We start from the raw sequence: 24158 nt of genomic DNA on the forward strand, positions 1-24158 counted from the left end.
TATTCCCGAGCTCTTCGCAATGCTAAAATCTGCGGGGGTAGAAATCAAGAAGGAGCATCAAGTGTTGATGGTCAACAAGACCACCAGTTTCAAGAAAAAGGGCAAAGGGAAGAAGAAGGGGAACTTCAAGAAGAATAGCAAACAAGTTGCTGCTCAAGAGAAGAAACCCAAGTCTGGACCTAAGCCTGAGACTGAGTGCTTCTACTGCAAGCAGACTGGACACTGGAAGCGGAACTGCCCCAAGTATTTGGCGGATAAGAAGGATGGCAAAGTGAACAAAGGTATATGTGATATACATGTTATTGATGTGTACCTTACTAATGCTCGCAGTAGTACCTGGGTATTTGATACTGGTTCTGTTACTAATATTTGCAACTCAAAACAGGGACTACGTATTAAGCGAAGATTGGCTAAGGACGAGGTGACGATGCGCATGGGAAATGGTTCCAAAGTCGATGTGATCGCGGTCGGCATGCTACCTCTACATCTACCATCGGGATTAGTTTTAGACCTAAATAATTGTTATTTGGTGCCAGTGTTAAGCATGAACATTATATCTGGATCTTGTTTGATGCCAGACGGTTATTCATTTAAGTCAGAGAATAATGGTTGTTCTATTTATATGAGTAATATCTTTTATGGTCATGCACCCTTGAAGAGTGGTCTATTTTTATTGAATCTCGATAGTAGTGATACACATATTCATAGTGTTGAAACCAAAAGATGCAGAGTTGATAATGATAGTGCAACTTATTTGTGGCACTGCCGTTTAGGTCATATCGGTGTAAAGCGCATGAAGAAACTCCATACTGATGGGCTTTTGGAATCACTTGATTATGAATCACTTGGTACTTGCGAACCGTGCCTCATGGGCAAGATGACTAAAACGCCGTTCTCCGGAACTATGGAGCGAGCAACCGATTTGTTGGAAATCATACATACTGATGTTTGTGGTCCAATGAATGTTGAGGCTCGCGGCGGGTATCGTTATTTCCTCACCTTCACAGATGATTTGAGCAGATATGGGTATATCTACTTAATGAAACACAAGTCTGAAACATTTGAAAAGTTCAAAGAGTTTCAGAGTGAAGTGGAAAATCATCGTAACAAGAAAATAAAATTTCTACGATCTGATCGTGGAGGAGAATATTTGAGTTACGAGTTTGGTTTACATTTGAAACAATGCGGAATAGTTTCGCAACTCACGCCACTTGGAACACCACAACGAAATGGTGTGTCTGAACGTCGTAATCGTACTTTACTAGATATGGTACGATCTATGATGTCTCTTACTGATTTACCGCTATCGTTTTGGGGTTATGCTTTAGAGACGGACGCATTCACGTTAAATAGGGCACCATCAAAATCCGTTGAGACGACGCCTCATGAACTGTGGTTTGGCAAGAAACCAAAGTTGTCATTTCTTAAAGTTTGGGGCTGCGATGCTTATGTGAAGAAACTTCAACCAGATAAGCTCGAAGCCAAATCGGAGAAATGTGTCTTCATAGGATACCCAAAAGAAATTGTTGGGTACACCTTCTATCACAGATCTGAGGGCAAGATTTTCGTTGCTAAATTCGAATCCTTTCTAGAGAAAGAATTTCTCTCAAAAGAAGTGAGTGGGAGGAAAGTAGAACTTGATGAGGTAACTGTACCTGCTCCCTTATTAGAAAGTAGTTCATCACAAGAATCGGTTCCTGTGACAACTACACCAATTAGTGAGGAAGCTAATGATATTGATCATGAAACTTCAGATCAAGTTTCTACTAAACCTCATAGGTCTACCAGAGTAAGATCCACACCAGAGTGGTACGGTAATCCTATTCTAGAAGTCATGTTACTTGACCATGATGAACCTATGAACTATGAGGAAGCGATGATGAGCCCAGATTCCACAAAATGGCTAGAGGCCATGAAATCTGAGATGGGATCCATGTATGACAACAAAGTATGTGTCACGCCCAATATGCGATACTATCCTAAAGAGACTCAAAGGTCCCACCAAGGATAGAACCGCATATTGAAACGCTTTGCAAGGTGGATATCATTACATCAACATTACATAATAGATGGGGATACATACAAGAGGCATACAATGCCACACGAATACAACATCAGTACATCATACATAAGATCAACATCCGAACTACGGATGAACAAACAGAAACTCAAACGACATCCACCCTGCTAGCCCAGGCTGCCGACCTGGAACCTATCTCCTGATCGAAGAAGAAGCAGAAGAAGAACTCCAAACAAGCAAACATCGCTCTCGCGTCATGATCATCGCAAAACCTGTACCTGCAACTGTTGTTGTAGTAATCTGTGAGCCACGAGGACTCAGCAATCCCATTACCATGGGTATCAAGACTAGCAAAGCTTAAAGGGAAAAGGAAGTGGTAAAGTGGTGAGGTTGCAGCAGCGACTAAGCATATATGGTGGCTAACATACGCAAATAAGAGCGAGAAGAGAAGCAAAGGAACGGTCGTGAAGCTAGCAATGATCAAGAAGTGATCCTGAACTCCTACTTACGTCAAACATAACCCAAAGACTGTGTTCACTTCCCGGACTCCGCCGAGAAGAGACCATCACGGCTACACACACGGTTGATGCATTTTAGTTCGTATCTGGTGTCAAGTTATCTACAACCGGACATTAACAAATTCCCATCTGCCTATAACCGCAGGCACGGCTTTCGAAAGTTTATACCCTGCAGGGGTGTCCCAACTTAGCCCATGATAAGCTCTCGCAATCAATGAAGGATATACCTTCTCCCAGGAAGACCCGATCAGACTCGGAATCCCGGTTTACAAGACATTTCGACAATGGTAAAACAAGACCAGCAAAGCCGCCCGGATGTGCCGACAAATCTCGATAGGAGCTGCACATATCTTGTTCTCAGGGCACACCGGATGAGCAAAGTGTACAGGAACCGACGTAATCCAAGTTGCCAAGGAATGGTCCCGCACGGTGCTCTAGTTTGGACCAACACTCGGAGGAGCACTGGCCCGGGGGGGGGGGTAAATAAAGATGACCCTCGGGCTCCGGAAACCCAAGGGAAAAAGGGCTAGGTGAGGCAAATGGTAAAACCAAGGTTGGGCCTTGCTGGAGGAGTTTTATTCAAAACAAACTGTCAAGGGGGTCCCATAAATCACCCAACCGCGTAAGGAACGCAAAATCCGGGAACATAACACCGGTATGACGGAAACTAGGGGCGGCTAGAATGGAACAAAACACCAGGCATAAGGCCGAGCCTTCCACCCTTTACCAAGTATATAGATGCATTAATGATAATATAAGAGATATTGTGATATCCCAACATAACCCTGTCCACCATGGAGAAATCTTCAACTTCACCTGCAACTAGCAACGCTATAAGAGGGGCTGAGCAAAGCGATAACATAGCCAAGCAACGGTTTGCTAGGAAGGGTGTCAAAGGTTAGAGGTTCATGGCAATATGGGAGGCTTGATGAGCAAAAGATAGGTAACGCAGCATAGCGATAGAACAAAGAAACTAGCATAGCAATGATAGTAGTGAGACCCAGGGTAGCGGTCATCTTGCCTGAAATCCCGCTAGGAAGAAGAACGAGTCCGTGAAGAGGACGAACGGGAGTAGTCGAACAAATCCTCACAATCGCAACGTTACCGGAACAATCAAGAAGAAGCAATACCGGAAAGAAGCAAACAACATGGTAAACAACCATCACATAAACATGGCACGATGCACACCCAAGTATGATGCATGTCCGGTTTAAAGAGGCATGTCATGGCAAAGTGCAACAAACAATACTACAAATTAAGTGGAGCTCAATATGCAACGAGTTGCATATTGACAAAACACCACATGGACATATTTAGTTTAATCTCGTTTAAGTACACAACAATATTAAATGTTATTAAACATGGAAAGGGGTGAAGCATATGAAAACTACCTAACTAGGCAAGTTTAAATGAGGCCGGAAACAACAAACAACAATTCCGGAAAATCCTCATATGCATATTATGAATTTGGTACTGTTATGCCCTAAAACATATTTTATTGTTGTTAAACAGGAAAAGAAAGTGGACCATGTTAAACTAGGCATTTTTCCACCCCATTTACATATAAAGTTTATTAAAATTGGAGCTACGGTTATTTAGTTACGAAATAAATCATTTTAACATGGCATTTGAGCAAATTTAAACAAACAACATGTTAAACATTTTAAGCATGGATGAAAGTGGAAAATTATTAATCTACACAAAATTCTAAGCATTTTACATGTTTGAATCATTTTAAACCGGTGCACTGTTAAGAAGTTATTAATGCATGAAGTTTAGGGACTTTTCTGTAAAACATTAATTCACTGGATAATAGAGAAAATCGCAGCGCAGGTAAAAAATTAACACGGGCCAAATCTAGTGCACTGTTGGGCTGAACAGAGAGGAGGGGCTGTGTGGGGAGCTCACCATGGGCTTTGGCCCGGTTGGAGGGGAAGCTGCAGGAGGGGCGATGGGCCTTGGCGCTGGAGGGGAGGCAGCCCAGGCGCAGGGACTCGGTCAACGCAGGCGAGCAGAGGCGCTGGCTGCATGCGTCTTCTCCTGCTCGATGCAGGAGCAGGGGAGGCTGGCGATGGCACGAAGACCGGCGAGGGGTCCGGCGAGGGTGATGCTCCTCCCATGGACGCATCAGAGAGAGTGGGAGACGTGTGAGAGATAGAAGGTGAAGGGGAAGAAAGAAACAGGGGCACAGGTACGGCTTGGCTCACCGGAGCTTCGCCATAGGCGTGCGGGCACGGCGGCGCTTCCGGAGGAGATGCAGGCGACGAGCTGGATGTGGGGGGAGGCTGAGAACGGGCAGCGGAGCATGCTCCCGTTCAGGTCCAGCCGGATCCGAGGCGGGGTGAGGATGGGACTCCGGAGACGAGAGCCTCGCGGATCCGAGCACGGGCGGCGATGGGTCGACGGAGGGAAGCTCCTCGATCCTAGGACATAGAGGGAAAGAGATCAGGGGAAAAAGAGAGAGGGGTACGGGGAGGAAGGAGAAGAAAAGGGAGCAGGGCGGCGAGGTCTGGCCTGGCCTTGGAGCTCGGAGAAACGCGCCATGGTTGTTCCCTGGAGAGAGAGAGAACCGAGAGAAAATAAGAGAGGCAAGGGAGGAAGAGGTAGTCGCGTGGGAGGTTGAGGGGGAAGGGGCTGGTTCGGGCGGCTTGGGGAAGAAACAGAGGAGGAGCCCGGCTTGCTCTGGTCTGGTGGCTGCGCTGGTTGGGTGGACGACGGGATCCAGGGGAGGCCGGTTGGTTGGGCGTGGAAACTGAGGAGGAGCGGGGGCGGCCGTGGTTGGTGGTTTTGGATTGGGATGGGGATCCCAAGGAGGAAGAGAACGTGGGCTGGCGGCGGCGGAGGGGTTCGAAGGATGGGACAACTCTCCTCATTTTTAGGGTTGGTCAATATATATATATATCTCAGGGAGATTAGATTAGGGGCTATTTCGTCCCTCCGATCATAATCGGACGGATGGAAAAATAGGCTAGGGAAGTCCAAATAAGAAAACGGAGATGTTTTGTAGATGTTTGGGGATGATCCGGATCCAACGGACATGACCGTGCGGGTCGGGTTCGGAAGATGGTTTCGGACGCGCGTGACGGGTTTGAGGTTGAGCAGAGGGGTTAGGTGGTCACGGTCAAGAGGGAAGCGAAAACCCAATCGGTCTCGGAACGGTCAACGAACGCAACGGAGGGAAGCGAGGAGCGGCAACTACGAGCGGATGCAAGTTTTATAAAAACAATGATGGCAACGCGTGCCGATGCAATGCAAATGATGCGATGATGAAATACATGACATGAACAAAATGCAAAACAAAAGACAAAAATCCAACCATGAAGAAAATAACATATCGCATCTCCGGAAAAGGCAAGAGTTGGAGTTACGAATATGGAAAGTTGTATCCGGGGCATTACAGTATGGACTTTGGTTGACTTGCCCGATGATCGGCAAGCCATTGAGAATAAATGGATTTTTAAGAAGAAGACTGACGCTGATGGTAATGTAACTGTCTATAAAGCTCGACTTGTTGCGAAAGGTTTTCGACAAGTTCAAGGGGTTGACTACGATGAGACTTTCTCACCCGTAGCGATGCTTAAGTCTGTCCGAATCATGTTAGCAATTGCAGCATTTTATGATTATAAAATTTGGCAAATGGATGTCAAAACTGCATTCTTGAATGGATTTCTGGAAGAAGAGTTGTATATGATGCAGCCAGAAGGTTTTGTTGATCCAAAAGGTGCTAACAAAGTGTGCAAGCTCCAGCGATCCATTTATGGACTGGTGCAAGCATCTCGGAGTTGGAATAAACGCTTTGATAGTGTGATCAAAGCATATGGTTTTATACAGACTTTTGGAGAAGCCTGTATTTACAAGAAAGTGAGTGGGAGCTCTGTAGCATTTATGATATTATATGTAGATGACATATTATTAATTGGAAATGATATAGAATTTCTGGATAACATAAAGGGATACTTGAATAAAAGTTTTTCTATGAAAGACCTCGGTGAAGCTGCTTATATATTGGGCATCAAGATTTACAGAGATAGATCAAGACGCTTAATAGGACTTTCACAAAGCACATACCTTGATAAAGTTTTGAAAAAAATCAAAATGGATCAGGCAAAGAAAGGGTTCTTGCCCGTACTACAAGGTGTGAAGTTGAGTCAGACTCAATGCCCGACCACAACAGAAGATAGAGAGAAAATGAAAGATGTTCCCTATGCTTCAGCCATAGGCTCTATCATGTATGCAATGATGTGTACCAGACCTGACGTGTGCTTAGCAATAAGCTTGGCAGGAAGGTACCAAAGTAATCCAGGAGTGGATCACTGGACATCGGTCAAGAACATCCTGAAATACCTGAAAAGGACTAAGGATATGTTTCTCGTATATGGAGGTGACAAAGAGCTAGTCGTAAATGGTTACGTCAATGCAAGCTTTGACACTGATCCGGACGATTCTAAATCGCAAACCGGATACGTGTTTTTATTAAACGGTGGAGCTGTTAGTTGGTGCAGTTCTAAACAAAGCGTCGTGGCGGGATCTACATGTGAAGCAGAGTACATAGTTGCTTCGGAAGCAGCAAATGAAGGAGTCTGGATGAAGGAGTTCATTTCCGATCTAGGTGTCATACCTAGTGCATCGAGACCAATGAAGATCTTCTGTGACAATACTGGTGCAATTGCCTTGGCAAAGGAATCCAGATTTCACAAGAGGACCAAGCACATCAAGAGACGCTTCAATTCCATCCGGGACCAAGTCCAGGTGGGAGACATAGAGATTTGCAAGATACATACGGATCTGAATGTTGCAGACCCATTGACTAAGCCTCTTCCACGAGCAAAACATGATCAGCACCAAGACTCCATGGGTGTTAGAATCATTACTGTGTAATCTAGATTATTGACTCTAGTGCAAGTGGGAGAATGAAGGAAATATGCCCTAGAGGCAATAATAAAGTTATTATTTATTTCCTCATATCATGATAAATGTTTATTATTCATGCTAGAATTGTATTAACCGGAAACATGATACATGTGTGAATACATAGACAGACATATAGTCACTAGTATGCCTCTACTTGACTAGCTCATTAATCAAAGATGGTTATGTTTCCTAACCATAGACATGTGTTGTCATTTGATTAATGGGATCACATCATTAGGAGAATGATGTGATTGACATGACCCATTCCGTTAGCCTAGCACTTGATCGTTTAGTATATTGCTATTGCTTTCTTCATGACTTATACATGTTCCTGTAACTATGAGATTATGCAACTCCCGTTTACCGAAGGAACACTTTGGGTGCTGCCAAACGTCACAACGTAACTGGGTGATTATAAAGGAGTACTACAGGTGTCTCCAAAGGTACATGTTGGGTTGGCGTATTTCGAGATTAGGTTTTGTCACTCCGATTGTCGGAGAGGTATCTCTGGGCCCTCTCGGTAATGCACATCACTATAAGCCTTGCAAGCAATGTAGCTAATGAGTTAGTTACGGAATGATGCATTACATAACGAATAAAGAGACTTGCCAGTAACGAGATTGAACTAGGTATTGGATACTGACGATCGAATCTCGGGCAAGTAACATACCGATGACAAAGGGAACAACGTATGTTGTTATGCGGTTTGACCGATAAAGATCTTCGCAGAATATGTAGGAGCCAATATGAGCATCCAGGTTCCGCTATTGGTTATTGACCGAGAATAGTTCTAGGTCATGTCTACATAGTTCTCGAACCCGTAGGGTCCGCACGCTTAACGTTACGATGACAATTTTATTATGAGTTTATAAGTTTTGATGTACCGAAGGTTGTTCGGAGTCCCGGATGTGATCACGGACATGACGAGGAGTCTCGAAATGGTCGAGACATAAAGATTGATATATTGGAAGCCTATATTTGGATATCGGAATGGTTCCGGGTGAAATCGGGATTTTACCGAAACATCGGGGGGTTACCGGAACCCTCCCTGGGGTTAATGGGCCTTAGTGGGCCATGAGGGAGAAGAGGAGGGCCGGCCAGGGGGGGCGCCCCCCTTTCCTCTTTCCCCTCCCCCCTTTTCCTTCTCCACCAAGGCAAGAGGGGGGAGTCCTACTCCCGGTGGGAGTAGGACTCCTCCAGGCGCACCCCTAGGGGGCCGGCCGCACCTCCCCCTCCCTCCTTTATATACGGGGGCAGGGGGCACCCTAGAACACACAAGTTGATCTTCAAGATCGTTCCTTAGCCGTGTGCGGTGCCCCCCTCCACCATATTCCACCTCGGTCATATCGTCTCAGAGTTTAGGCGAAGCCCTGCACCGGTAGAACATCATCATCGTCACCACGCCGTCGTGCTGACGGAACTCATCCACGACACTTTGCTGGATCGGAGTCCGGGGATCGTCATCGAGCTGAACGTGTGCTGAACTCGGAGGTGTCGTACGTTCGGTACTTGGATCGGTCGGATCGTGAAGACATACGACTACATCAACCGCGTTGTCATAACGCTTCCGCTTACGGTATACGAGGGCATGTGGACAATACTCTCCCCTCTCATTGCTATGCATCACCATGATCTTGCGTGTGCGTAGGAAATTTTTGAAATTACTATGTTCCCCAACAGAGGTATCTCTGGGCCCACTCGGTAATGCATCATCACAATGAGCTCAATGTGACCAAGTGGTTAGTCACGGGATCATGCATTATGGTACGAGTAAAGTGACTTGCCGGTAACGATATTGAATGAGGTATTGTGATACCGACGATCGAATCTCGGGCAAGTAACGTATCGATTGACAAAGGGAATTGTATACGGGATTACTTGAATCCTCGACATCGTGGTTCATTCGATGAGATCATCGTGGAACATGTGGGAGCCAACATGGGTATCCAGATCCCGCTATTGGTTATTGGCCGGAGAACTGTCTCGGTCATGTCTGCATGATTCCCGAACCCGTAGGGTCTACACACTTAAGGTTTGGTGACGCTAGGGTTGTAGAGATATTAGTATGCGGTAACCCGAAAGTTGTTCGGAGTCCCGGATGAGATCCCGTACGTCACGAGGAGTTCCGGAATGGTCCGGAGGTGAAGAATTGTATATAGGAAGTTCAGTTTCGGCCACCGGGAAAGTTTCGGGGGTCACCGGTATTGTGTCGGGACCACCGGAAGGGTCCCGGGGGTCCACCGGGTGGGGCCACCTATCTCGGAGGGCCACGTGGGCTGAAGAGGGATGGGAACCAGCCCCTGGTGGGCTGGTGCGCCCCCCTTGGGCCTCCCCCTGCGCCTAGGGTTGGAAACCCTAGGGGTGGGGGCGCCCCACTTGACTTGGGAGGCAAGTCCCCCCCTAGGCCGCCGCCCCCCTCCCCTTGAGATGGGATATCTAGGGGCCGGTGCACCCCCTAGGCCCCCTATATAAAGAGGGGGGAGGGAGGGCAGCCGCACCCTAGTCCCTGGCGCCTCCCTCTCCCCCCGTACCACCTCTCCCTCTCGCTGAGCTTGGCGAAGCCCTGCCGTGATCGCCGCTACTTCCACCACCACGTCGTTGTGCTGCTGGATCTCCATCAACCTCTCCTTCCCCCTTGCTGGATCAAGAAGGAGGAGATGTCTTCCCCAACCGTACGTGTGTTGAACGCGGAGGTGCCGTCCGTTCGGCACTAGGATCTTCGGTGATTTGGATCACGACGAGTACGACTCCCTAAACCCCGTTCTCTTGAACGCTTCCGCTCGCGATCTACAAGGGTATGTAGATGCACTCCTCTCTCTCGTTGCTAGATGACTCCATAGATTGATCTTGGTGAAGCGTAGAAATTTTTTATTTTCTGCAACGTTCCCCAACAGTGGCATCATGAGCTAGGTCTATGCGTAGTTTCTTTGCACGAGTAGAACACAAATTTGTTGTGGGCGTAGATGTTGTCAATTTTCTTGCCACTACTAGTCTTATCTTGTTTCGGCAGCATCGTGGGATGAAGCGGCCCGGACCGCCCTTACACGTACGCTTACATGAGACAGGTTCCAGCGACTAACATGCACTAGTTGCATAAGGTGGCTAGTGGGTGTCTGTCTCTCCCACTTTAGTCGGATCGGATTCGATGAAAAGGGTCCTTATGAAGGGTAAATAGAAATTGGCATATCACGTTGTGGCTTTTACGTAGGTAAGAAACGTTCTTGCTAGAACCCTATTGCAGCCACGTAAAAACATGCAACAACAATTAGAGGACGTCTAACTTGTTTTTGCAGCATATGCCTTGTGATGTGATATGGCCAAAAGGTTGTGATGAATGATATATATGTGATGTATGAGATCATGTTCTTGTAATAGGAATCACGACTTGCATGTCGATGAGTATGACAACCGGCAGGAGCCATAGGAGTTGTCTTAATTATTGTATGACCTGCATGTCAATGAATAAATGCCATGTAATTACTTTACTTTATTGCTAAACCATTAGCCATAGTAGTAGAAGTAATAGTTGGCGAACAACTTCATGGAGACACGATGATGGAGATCATGGTGTCATGCCGGTGACGAAGATGATCATGGCGCCCCGAAGATGGAGATCAAAGGAGCAATATGATATTGGCCATATCATGTCACTATTTGATTGCATGTGATGTTTATCAAGTTTTTGCATCTTATTTTCTTAGAACGACGGTAGTAAATAAGATGATCCCTCATAATAATTTCAAGAAAGTGTTCCCCCTAACTGTGCGCCATTGCGAAAGTTCGTTGTTTCGAAGCACCATGTGATGATCGGGTGTGATAGATTCCAACGTCCACATACAACGGGTGTAAGACAGATTTACACATGCAAAACACTTAGGTTGACTTGACGAGCCCAACATGTACAGACATGGTCTTGGAACACAAGAGACCGAAAGGTCGAACATGAGTCATATGGAAGATACGATCAACATGGAGATGTTCACCGATGATGACTAGTCCGTCTCACGTGATGATCGAACACGGTCTAGTTGAGTCGGATCATGTATCACTTAGATGACTAGAGGGATGTCTAATCTGAGTGGGAGTTCATTAAATAATTTGATTAGATGAACTTAATTATCATGAACTTAGTCTAAAAACCTTTGCAAAATGTCTTGTAGATCAAATGGCCAACGCTCATGTCAACCTCAACTTCAATGCGTTCCTAGAGAAAACCAAGCTGAAAGATGATGGCAGCAACTATACGGACTGGGTCCGGAACCTGAGGATCATCCTCATAGCTGCCAAGAAAGCATATGTCCTAGAAGCACCGCTAGGTGAAGCACCCATCCCAGAGAACCAAGACGTTATGAATGCTTGGCAGTCTCGTGCTGATGATTACTCCCTCGTTTAGTGCGGCATGCTTTACAGCTTAGAACCGGGGCTCCAAAAGCGTTTTGAGCAACATGGAGCATATGGGATGTTCGAAGAGCTGAAAATGGTTTTCCAAGCTCATGCCCGGGTCGAGAGATATGAAGTCTCCAACAAGTTCTACAGCTGTAAGATGGAGGAAAATAGTTCTGTCAGTGAGCACATACTCAAAATGTCTGGGTTGCACAACCGCTTGTCCCAGCTGGACATTAACCTCCCAGACGAGGCGGTCATTGACAGAATCCTTCAGTCGCTCCCACCTAGCTACAAGAGCTTTGTGATGAACTACAATATGCAGGGGATGGTGAAAACTATTCCTGAAGTATTTTCAATGCTGAAATCAGCGGAGGTGTAAATCAAAAAGGAGCATCAAGTGTTGATGGTCAATAAAACCACTAGTTTCAACAAAGGCAAGGGTAAGAAGAACTTCAAGAAGGATGGCAAGGGAGTTGCTGGGAAGAAGCCAAAGAATGGACCCAAGCCTGAGACTTAGTGCTTTTATTGCAAAGGGAAGGGTCACTGGAAGCGGAACTGCCCCAAATACTTAGCAGACAAGAAGGCTGGCAACACTAAAGGTATATGTGATATACATGTAATTGATGTGTACCTTACCAGTACTCATAGTAGCTCCTGGTTATTTGATACCGGTGCAGTTGCTCATATTCCTGGGTATTTGATACCGGTGTAGTTGCTCATATTTGTAACTCAAAACAGGAGCTGTGAAATAAGCGGAGACTGGCGAAGGATGAGGTGACGATGCGCGTCGGGAATGGTTCCAAGGTCGATGTGATCGCCGTCGGCACACTACCTCTACATTTACCTACGGGATTAGTTTTAAACCTTAATAATTGTTATTTAGTGCAAGCTTTGAGCATGAACATTGTATCTGGATCTCGTTTAATACGAAATGGCTACTCATTTAAATCCGAGAATAATGGTTGTTCTATTTATATGAGAGATATGTTTTATGGTCATACCCCGCTGGTCAATGGTTTATTCTTAATGAATCTCAAACGTGATGTTACACATATTCATAGTGTGAATACCAAAAGATGTAAGATTGATAATGATAGTCCCACATATCTGTGGCACTGCCACCTTGGTCACATTGGTGTCAAACTCATGAAGAAGCTCTATACAGATGGACTTTTGGAGTCTCTTGATTTCGAATAATTTGACACGTGCGAACCATGCCTCATGGGTAAAATGACCAAGACTCCGTTCTTCGAAACAATGGAGTGAGCAACCAACTTATTGGAAATTATACATACTGATGTGTGCGGTCCAATGAGCGTTGAGGCTCGCGGTGGCTATCATTATGTTCTCACTCTCACTGATGACTTAAGTAGATATGGGTATGTCTACTTGATGAAACACAAGTCTGAGACCTTTGAAAAGTTCAAGGAATTTCAGAATGAGGTAGAGAATCAACATGACCGAAAAATAAAGTTCTTACGACCAGATCATGGAGGAGAATATTTAAGTCACGAATTTGGTACGCACTTAAGGAAATGTGGAATCGTTTCACAACTCATGCCGCCTAGAACACCTCAGCGTAACGGTGTGTCCGAACGTCGTAATCGCACTTTATTGGATATGGTGCGGTCTATGATGTCTCTTATTGACTTACCGCTATCATTTTGGGGATACGCTTTAGAGACATCTACATTCACTTTAAATAGGGCACCGTCTAAATCCGTTGGGACGACACCGTATGAATTATGGTTTGGGAAGAAACCTAAATTGTCATTTCTAAATGTTTGGGGATGCGATGCTTCTGTCAAGAAACTTCAACCTGAAAAGCTCAAACCCAAGTCGGAAAAATGCATCTTCATAGGATACCCTAAGGAAACCATTGGGTATACCTTCTACCTCAGATCCGAAGGCAAGATCTTTGTTGCCAAGAACGGGTCCTTTCTGGAGAAAGAGTTTCTCTCAAAAGAAGTAAGTGGGAGGAAAGTGGAACTTGATGAAGTGCTACCTCTTGAACCGGTAAGTAGCGCAGCTCAGGAAGATGTTCCTGTGGTGCCAGCACCGACTGGAGAGGAAGTTAATGATGATGATCAAGGTACTTCGGATCAAGTTACTACTGAACTTCGTAGGTCCACAAGGACATGTTCCACACCAGAGTGGTATGGAAACCCTGTCCTGGAAATCATGTTGTTAGACAACGGTGAACCTTCAAACTATGAAGAAGCGATGGCGGGCCCAGATTCCAACAAATGGCTTGAAGCCATGCTGAAAGGATCGATATGGTTGACGAGAGGAGGGGGGTGAATAGGCAACTAACAATTTTTAGCTTTTCTTTACCAAATTAAACTTTGCATCAAAGTAGGTTGTCTAGATATGCAACTAGGTGAACAACCTATATGATGCAACAACAACAATCACACTAGCAAGCAAAGTAAACAACACAAGTAAGCTTGCAAAAGTAAGGGTGCGAGATAACCAAGAGAGGAACCGGTGGAGACAAGGATGTGTTCCCGAAGTTCATTCCTTTTGAAGGGAAGTACGTCTCCGTTAGAGCGGTGTGGAGGCACAATGCTCCCCAAGAAGCCACTAGGTCCACCGTATTCTCCTCACGCCCTCACACAATGCGAGATGTCATGATTCCACTATTGGTGCCCTTGAAGGCGGCAACCGGACCCTTACAAACAAGGTTGGGGCTCTCTCCACAACTTAATTGGAGGCTCCCAACAAAACCACGAAGCTTCACCACAATGGAATATGGCTTCGAGGTGACCTCAACCGTCTAGGGTGCTCAAACACCCAAGAGTAACAAAATCCACACTAGAAAGTATGGGGGAAGCAAATATCCTTTGGTGGAAGTGTAGATCTAGGTCTCCTCCTTTAATCCTTAGCAAATCAACAAGTTTGAGTGGCTAGAGAGAGAGATCGGGCAAGAGAGCTTGAGAGCATTAATGGTGGAGTGAGAGAGGTAAGAGGTGAGAGTGGTAGGTGGAAGAACCACCTTATATAGCAGCCCTAATAAATCCAACCGTTACTGCATTTTCAGCACTGCAGCGGTACAACCGCTCCTTGTCCCGGTACAACCGGGGCTCACGATGTAGCGGCAAAACCCCACCAGGCGGTACAACCGGGCCACCAGGCGGTAGTACCGGTTATTAGAAAATAACCAGACCAACCGCCCAGCCACTGCACAACTACCGCACTGAAACAGAACGGAGTCACCCATGAGGGCGGTAGTTGGGCGGTGCGGGGCCGGTGCAACCGCTTGGCCTTGAGCGCTTGAGCGGCTAAGTTACGAGCGGAAGAATCGCTCGAACTTCCGGTAGTACCGGTTGATGAGGAGCAACCGGACTAACCGGGCCACCACCGCCCGGGAACCGCACCAGAACAGAAGCCTGACCGGTACATGGGCGGTGCATGGCCGGAACAACCGCCGCAGGTCTTTGCAAAGCCTGGTGGTGGTACCATCGCCCGGAGGCAGTGGTACCACCGCTCGACAAAGCCAGGAAAGCGCCAAGAGCCAGCGGTACAACCGCTCGGACGAGCGGTACAACCGCTGGGAAAACACAGCAGAAGTCAAACCAAAAGGGAGGCACTCTCTCTCACACCAGAGGAAGACAAAAGAGGGGTGATGGAGGTGTACATGAACGGATTCCTCTATTCTTTCCAAAGTGGACTCCCTCTTGATAGTACGGGTTCCCTATGACCAAAGGGATAAAAAGCGTAGAGGACTCCGTCTTCAATTGTTTCCTTCGAGAGAGAACAACTATCCGATGTAAGCCTAATCATCGAGAACCTGAAACATTTAGCACATGATTAGACCAACAAAGGGTTGTCATCATCATCCAAAACACAAGGTAGGGAAATGCCCTTTCAATCTCCCCCTTTTTGGTGGATGATGACAACAACATGATTTAAGATAGAAATCTGTAGAATCTAGTCGGAGCTCCCCCTAGATGTGTGCCCCAATTTGAACTAGCTGTTAGAGAGCATGGGAACACTTTAAGGTCGAGACTCCCCCTAGATTTTATAGGCTCGCCACTAAAAGCACATAATAAGAAGGTATACAACATAATGGAACGAGAGTAATACTACCAATAATGACCAACAAACAAGAAAGTAAGATAGCAGGAGTGGCACAAGATCCACACAAAGCAAGCCGAGAAACGAACAAAGTTCAACTGGAGACCACTGACAAAGTTCAACACGAAACACACACCACGCAAACACCCATGCAACTCCTGAGTCCTATCGCACTCTCTCCCCCTTTGGCATCAAGACACCAAAAAGGAAGAGAGCGAAGCTAGCGCCCCAGGCTCAGCCGTCCTCCTCTGACTCCTCGGTAGCATCTGGATCTTCATCATCATCAGAATCTTCATCATCGTCCCGATCTGAGTCCTCCATGATATCATCAGCAACAGTAAAGGAGGTGAAGGGCTGAGGGGGGGGGGCTTCATCATCAGTCCAGGTGCTGTGGGAAGAAATCCAACGCTCCTCCGGTGTGATGCTCTTCTCAGAACCACTCTGAACCGACATGTTGAGGTGCCTCATCATAGCAATTTGGCAACGCCGGACAAGCTTCTCATTGACATGTGCCTCATACATCCTCTTTTGGATGTCAGACTGAAGGCAGAAAGTCTTCTTCACCTTGGTAGCGAGCTTGTCCACCCACGAGGGCTTGGCCCCTGGCTCCAACTCAAAATCCTCATCGTCAGAGGTGGCATAGACATCCTTAGGAGCATCAGCAGGGAAACGAGGCTCGTCATGCTTCTTCTTCTTAAGGAGCTTGACTTCATGAATAGTGATATTATCAGGAGAGGAGAGAGGCTCTCTAGGACGGCGAACCTCCCACACTGAGTTCAGAAAGCACATGACAAAAGAAGCATAAATGGGGACCTTCCTGTAGATGACCATGTTGTACATCTCGTGCCACAGCCAGTTGGACACATCAAACATCTCCCCAGATCCCACCTTGGTCTTCATTGCAACCATCAAGTCAACAAGATAGCCATGGATTTCATCTTGATTCCCCACCTTGGGCGGAAGCACATTGCGAAACATGCGATGCATGATGTCACAGACCTTCACCAAATCCTTAGATTCTCCAATAATACCACGGCCCCGAATGTATAGAGGGGCATGCTTCTCCTTAGGCATGGAGTCAGGATGGTCATCGGGGCGAATGCCACCCCTTCCTTCCAGACCGGTATCATCATACCCAATAGCATTGCAAAAGGTCCTCCAGGGAACTTGAAAGAGCTCATCACGACACATGAAAGTGAGGGTGCGCGCGTCATCTTCTCCAAAGTGAACGGTGGCATAGAACTGATGGATGAGTTGAACATCAAAGTCAAAGTTGACAGACATGAGCTTGAAAAGATCAAACTCCTCACAGAGAGCCAAAGCCTCACCAAAATACTCCAGGTTGTTCCTCCAATGGTCAAGATCGATTGTCCACTGCTTGGCATATCTGTTCTTGTTGTGCTCAAAGAGTTCATGAACAATCCGCACTTGCATCTCATTCCGAAACTGAATGGTGGTCCAACGAGGAGCTACGGGAACCACATAGGGATTCTTTGAGCGGAAGGCTTCCCAATCCTTGGCTTTCCAACGGTGTAGTGGCATTACCACACGTTGCTTTGCAGCGGCAGACTTTGCACGGCGAGTGGGCTTGGTGGGAATCACGACTTCCTCTTCATCATCAGACACAACCGAGCACGCGGTCCTTCGAGCCCTCTTCTTGGTATTGCGAGGAGCAGAGCGAGAACTAGAGCCACCTGAACACACACACGAAGAGAACACACGAAAACCAGCAAGAATGAGAGGAAAGCACACGACAAATGCAACAGCAGAGAAGCCAGAACAGTGTTGTGTGGTTCCTATATTCCGGTTGTACCGGATCTCCCACCGGTAGAACCGCCCCACCGGTTGTACCGCCCATATAGGCGGTAGAACCGCTGACAGTGGCACTACTAGGGGGGATAGATCTAACCAAGATATGTGAATCACACAAGCAATATTCTGATTTCTAGGTACTGTAAACTAGACAGGAGGAAAACAATGATCTCTCCCAACCAAAGATCAAACACTAAACTTGGAGGGTTAAGTAATGCCCTAGTCAAAGAAAGAACCCTAGAACAAGGAGCAAAGAACAAGGGCATTACCACCATCCATGGGAGGAGATCGGAAGGCCTCCACGGAGAGAATCCACGGATCGGAAGCGCGGGACGCACTCTGGGGCGGGGCAGAGGTGACCGGTGGCTAGGGCAAGGAAAGACGAACGGGGACAAAAGGGAAAAAGAAGAAAAACCTTCACCCCGTCGGATATAAATAGGCCCATAGCCGCGCAGCGGTAGAACCGTTCTGAGGACCGGTTGTACCGCACGTCAGGTACTGACAGGTGGTTGTGGGTGGTACTTCCGTTTCCTGAAGGGCACATGTAGTACCGTCCGGAAACAATCGGTAGTACCGGACGAAGGAAACCCAGTGAATATGAGCGGTAAAACCGCCCAAGTACCGATTGCAAACCTACTGGGGCAGCACAACCAGGTATCAGCGGTAGAATCGCCCGTGACCCCGGTTGTACCGCCCGACCACCAATGCCCACACCAAGGAGGAGGAAACAAAACAAACGGGACAACAACTTAGGGAAACCAACACTTAGAACAGAGAAAAGAACGAAAAGAAAACAAAACAACCACATGAAAGCAGAGCGAGCTCAGGCCTCTCTCAAGAGAGGGCGGTGGCCGGAGCCACCTATATTTGAGTCAATTGGTATGGCACCGCGAAGAATTATCCTTGGGCCCATGACCAAAACTCGTCTTTGAAACACAGGTACCATAAAAAATGGCTAATGTGAAAGAGTTGATCGTTTTATGCATAATGGGGGGAGGGAGAGTTCATTGAGAGAACAACACTCCCCCTATGTCCATGCCTACACCTAAACTAGACAGCAAGTTGAGTGAGGTGGGGTGTGCAAGGGTTCAAGTCACATTGCTCGAATCAATGATATTTAGCTCATGCCTTAACTCGCGAAATCTTGCTTCATCTAAGGGCTTTGTGAAAATATCTGCAAGGTTATCATGAGTGTTGACATATTTGAGCTCGATCTCCCCTCGCCTAATGTGATCCCGGATGAAATGATATCGAATCGTAATATGCTTCGTCTTGAAGTGTTGCATCGGGTTGAGAGAAATCTTGATGGCACTTTCATTGTCACACCAAAGAGGCACTTTGTCACAAATGACACTGTATTCCTTTAAAGTTTGCCTCATCCATAAGAGTTGTGCACAACAACTACCGGCAGCCACATATTCCGCTTCGGTGGATGAGAGAGACACACAACTTTGCTTCTTGGAAGACCAACTCACCAAAGAGCACCCAAGAAATTGGCACCCTCCGGAAGTGGACTTCCTATCCACTTTGTCTCCCGCCCAATCGGAATCCGTAAATCCTTCAAGCTTGAAGTTTGCCCCTCTTGGGTACCATAAGCCAAAGTTTGGGGTATGAGCCAAATATCGAAAGATTCGCTTGACCGCCACATAGTGACTTTCCTTTGGTGCGGCTTGAAACCGTGCACACATTCCCACACTCAACATGACATCTGGTCTAGATGCACAAAGGTAAAGCAAGTAGCCAATCATGGAGCAATATACCTTTTGATCCACAGCTTTACCATTGGGATCAATGTCAAGTTGGCACTTGGTGGGCATTGGTGTAGTAGCCGGCTTCACATCACTTAGCTTGAATCTTTTTAGCATGTCTTGAGTGTATTTGGCTTGGTTGATGAAAGTACCTTCTCTTCGTTGTTTGATACAAAACCAAGGAAGAACTTCAACTCTCCCATCGAAGACATCTTGAACTTGGAGGTCATGAGAGCGGCAAATTCCTCATTGAAAGCTTTGTTAGGGGAACCAAAGATAATATCATCAACATATAGTTGGCATACAAACAACTCCCCTTTGACCTTCTTAGTAAAAAGAGTGGGATCGATTTGCCCTACTTCAAATCCATGATCTTGTAACAACTCGGTAAGGTGGTCATACCACGCACGTGGGGCTTGTTTAAGGCCATAGAGTGCCTTATCGAGTTGATACACATGATCTGGGAAGTAGGGATCCTCAAACCCGGGGGGTTGCTTGACATAGACCAACTCATTAATAGGACCATTAAGAAAAGCACTTTTCACATCCATTTGTTGCAACTTAAAGTTGTGATGGGAAGCATAAGCAATCAACAAACGAATGGATTCAAGGCGAGCAACGGGAGCAAAGGTTTCACCGTAGTTGATACCCTCGACTTGGGAGTAGCCTTGTGCTACCAATCTTGCCTTGTTGTGAATGATGTTCCCATGAGCATCTTGCTTGTTCTTGAAAATCCACTTGGTTCCAATGACGTTGTGGTTCCCCGATGGCCTTGGCACTAATCTCCACACCTTGTTGTACCCGAAGTTGTTGAGTTCTTCATGCATAGCATTGAGCCAATCCGAGTCTTCAAGCGCCTCAAAGACCTTTTGGGGTTCAACACAAGAGACAAACGCGTGATGTTCACAATAGTTTGCTAATTGTCTACGAGTGCTTACCCCTTTTCATAAGCTTCCAACCACATTCTCCATGAGATGGCCTTTGGTGGTGAGTTTGGAAGCAATCTTCGCGGCACGACGCTCTAATTCCTCTTCGGATGTGGAAGGAGGAGGGTTAACTTGATCATCTTGAGCGCCGTCTTGAGCTTGTTCTTGATCTTGAGCTTGCTCATGATCTTGGACTTGCTCAAGGGGAGGAACTTGACCTTGGGCATCATTTAGAGGTTCACCACCATCTTGAGATTGATCTTCCCCTTGGTCTTGTTCACGAGGTTGAGGGCCTTCACTTTGTTCTTCGGAAGCGTGTGGGTCTTGAGTAGGTGAAGGCTCCACTTGAGTGGAGCATTGTCCTTCTCCTTCGGCCACAAGGGGTTCCTCAATGGGTAGAATATGACCAATACCCATTCTTCTTATGGCTTGAGGAGGAATTTCATCACCTACATCACAAGTACCACTTTGCTCCACTTGGGAGCCGTTATTTTCGTCAAACTCCACGTTACACGTCTCCTCAATGAGTCCGGTGGACTTGTTGAGAACACGGTAAGCATGAGAGTTTGTAGCATAACCAACAAATATGCCCTCATAAGCTCTAGCCTCAAATTTAGACAAACGAACACCTTTCTTGAGAATGAAATGTCGTGCTTCTAAGTCTGACAGTAGAATGGGGGGTAAGTATGGAAAGGCAAGGTCCTAGCTATGGAGTAGTTGTACACACGGGTGTTTAGAGAGTTCAGGCCCTTCTCAGAGGAAGTAACAGCCCTACGTCTCGGAGCCCAGAGGCGGTCGACTGATCTCTGTATATATGAGTTACAGGGGTGCGAACCCTTCTACCAGTGGAGGGGGGTGGCTTATATAGAGGACGCTAGGACCCCAGCCAGCCCACGTAGAGGAGGGTTAAAGTACATTAAGGCCGGGCGTTACTGGTAACGCCCTACATAAAGTGTCATCATGACCATTAAGACTACTTAATTACAGACCGTTTTGATACAGCATAGATCTTGAACTTCTGATGGTCGAGTGTGTCTTCATGGTCGAGTGTCTTCTAACCGGTCGAGTGGAGTCTCCCTTGGTCGAGTGGAGCTTCTCTTGGTCGACTGGAAGGTAGCTTCGTATGATGATGTCCTTGGGTATGGTATCTTAGATAGGTCCATGACCCTACCCTGGGTACATAACCTCATCATTAGCCCCCGAATGGATCGAGGTTCGAGTGAGGAAGGAGTTGATGATTTTCTCCGACTTATTTACTGTACTTTGATTATGTCGTATCTTGGATCGGCGATTCTTCTTTCGGCGTTGGCGTCGACTTTTACTTCAGTCGCCTTGATCCATTCTTATCTTTTGTCGAGTGAACTTTTGAACTCTGGTGAACTTCCGAGCGACGGATCGCGGGAAGGATATCGTCTAACAGATTGATCTGCTGTTAGCGGATTTTGCGGGATCTGAAATTTGGGAAGCGCGCGAAGCGGGGCAATCCGCGGCAATCGGGCGGGATAAGGCATGGACGCCTCAATTTCTGTGCCGCCTTTTTCTCCACGTATCGTACGTGTGCGACTGTTTCGGGATGTGACAGATCTGCTCGGACCCACTCGCCAGCCACTCGGAAGCGCCCTTATATAAAGCGTCGGGGAAGAGTTTTTGAACAGTGCCTCCCCATTCTCCTCTCTTCCCTCTCTGCCTCCACCCTCGGCGCCTGCTCCTACCTCCACCTTATCCACCTCTCGAGCGCTTCGCTGGCGATAATGGTGAAGGAGAAGACGGCGGCTCTAGAGCGCGCAAAGAAGGCGACGACGTCGGGGCAAGCGAAGGGGAGACCGTCCAGTCGGGGCGGATCTTCGTCGAGGTCCCGCCTGCCGAAGGGTTGGGTCCAAGGGGATTGGATCCGCTCGACCATCACGGAGAAGGACCTCGACGACCTGGCCAATGAGGGACTGATCCCCCACGGGTCAGCGAGGCTCCCGGGGTCCGAGTGTCAACCGCAGCCGCAGGAGGGTGAGTGCGTTCTCTTAGCCACTCACGTAGATCGTGGTTTTTCTCTGCCGCCAAGTGTGTTCTTCCGTGGGTTTCTGAATTTCTTTGGGGCGCAACTCCACCATTTCAATCCCAATTCCATCGCCTATCTTGCTGCCTTTGTGTCCATGTGCGAGAACTTCCTAGGTTGTCGACCGCACTAGGGTCTCGTCAAGCACATATTCACCTGTCGGTCGCAGACAGTAAAAAAGGCGAGTCCGAGTGATGAGAGGACCAAGGTTATTCAGATGTGCGGGGGTCTTGGGATTTAGTTGAGGAATAAGAGCACTTTCCCGGCCATGACCCTTCCTGAGTCGGTCAGAGGGTGGCAGTTGACTTGGTTCTACTGCCAAGACGAGTCGACGCCGGGGCAGTCGACTGGTCTCCCTCCGTTCTCCATGGACCGAGTGGACAAACCATCTTCTCTGAAGGTGCTTCCTGAGGAGAAAGCCGAGGTAAAAATGTTGGTGGAGCGCATGGTCCAACTCGTTCAGGACGGAGTGACGGGCATGGATCTTCTGGAAGTCTTCCTTAGGCGGCGCATCCAACCGCTCCAGTACCGAGGCCACCCGATGTGGCTGTACTGTAGTACCGAAGACACCACTCGGGTCCATCCAGAGGCAGTCGACGACGCCACGCTGGAGAAGTGGGTGACCGCCATCACAGGGAACAAGGACAACCCTCGAGGAGCGAGGAGGATCCCGCCACTCGACTGTACCTATACGCCGGACAAGGTATGGCCGCTTATCTTTGAGTGTAATTTTGTTTTATCCATTCTGCTTTGCCGCGAATTGGTCGATTGATCTTTGTTTTGCTTTGTTGTCTGACAGGCCACCACTGAATTGTACTCGATGCCCAATGGGGCGCAGACGCCGACTGAGGAGGAGGAAGGAAGCGGGGGCGAAAGCCCAGAGGAGTGGGATTCGGATGCTGACGACGACGACGAGGGTGATGACTCTGGTGAGGAGGAAGAAGAGGAGGAGGAGGAGGAAGTTGCACCTCCCCGCTCAGAAAGACGCTCAAAGCTTGCCCATGATCCAGCGACTGAGCGGGGTAAGGGGGTCGCAACCGCTTCCCAGTCGGCCAAGCGCCCTCGGTCCACTTCTCCAGCGCCGACTGAGAAGGCTCCGAAGCAATCTCGAGTGGCACCGTCGAAGCCTGCAAAGGTCTTGCCGAAGATGAAGATGGTGATCCCCACTATCTCAGGGTAATGGTAGTTTTGAGCTTTCCCTGTTTCATGAACTTGTTCTTGGTCGACTCATGGGCCAATCGACTGATTTTTGGAACTGCAGCGCTGCTACTTCCGACACTTCGGTGAGAGCCGAAGACCACGAGATGGAGGATGCTGCAACCTTGAACCCTGGTATGACTCCTGCGTTGCCGTTTTCAGTCGGCTGACTCATTGTCTCTAATTTTGATTCTTGCTGCAGTTTCATCTAACATTGTTATTGACCTTCCTGACGACGACGACGAAGAACCACTATGGCCGAGGAAAAGCAAGAAAACGTCTGCTGGCAAGGCGACTCAGGATGTGCCGGCACCCGAGACATTGGTCGTGGAGGGAGACAATGTCACTCGACCCACCGTAACCTTCGCGGTGCCATTGATGAGTGCTCGCCCTTCGTCGTCGAGTGCTGCTCAACCCTCGCTTTTCTCCACCTACCCCATTCCAGAAGACCAAGCCAGTGCTGCTAAAGAAGCGATACGCCAGGCGGGGGTCATGATGGAGCAAGTGAAGGCA

The sequence above is a fragment of the Triticum aestivum genome, chromosome 5B, assembly GCF_018294505.1.
Source record: "Triticum aestivum cultivar Chinese Spring chromosome 5B, IWGSC CS RefSeq v2.1, whole genome shotgun sequence".
Classification (NCBI taxonomy): domain Eukaryota; kingdom Viridiplantae; phylum Streptophyta; class Magnoliopsida; order Poales; family Poaceae; genus Triticum; species Triticum aestivum.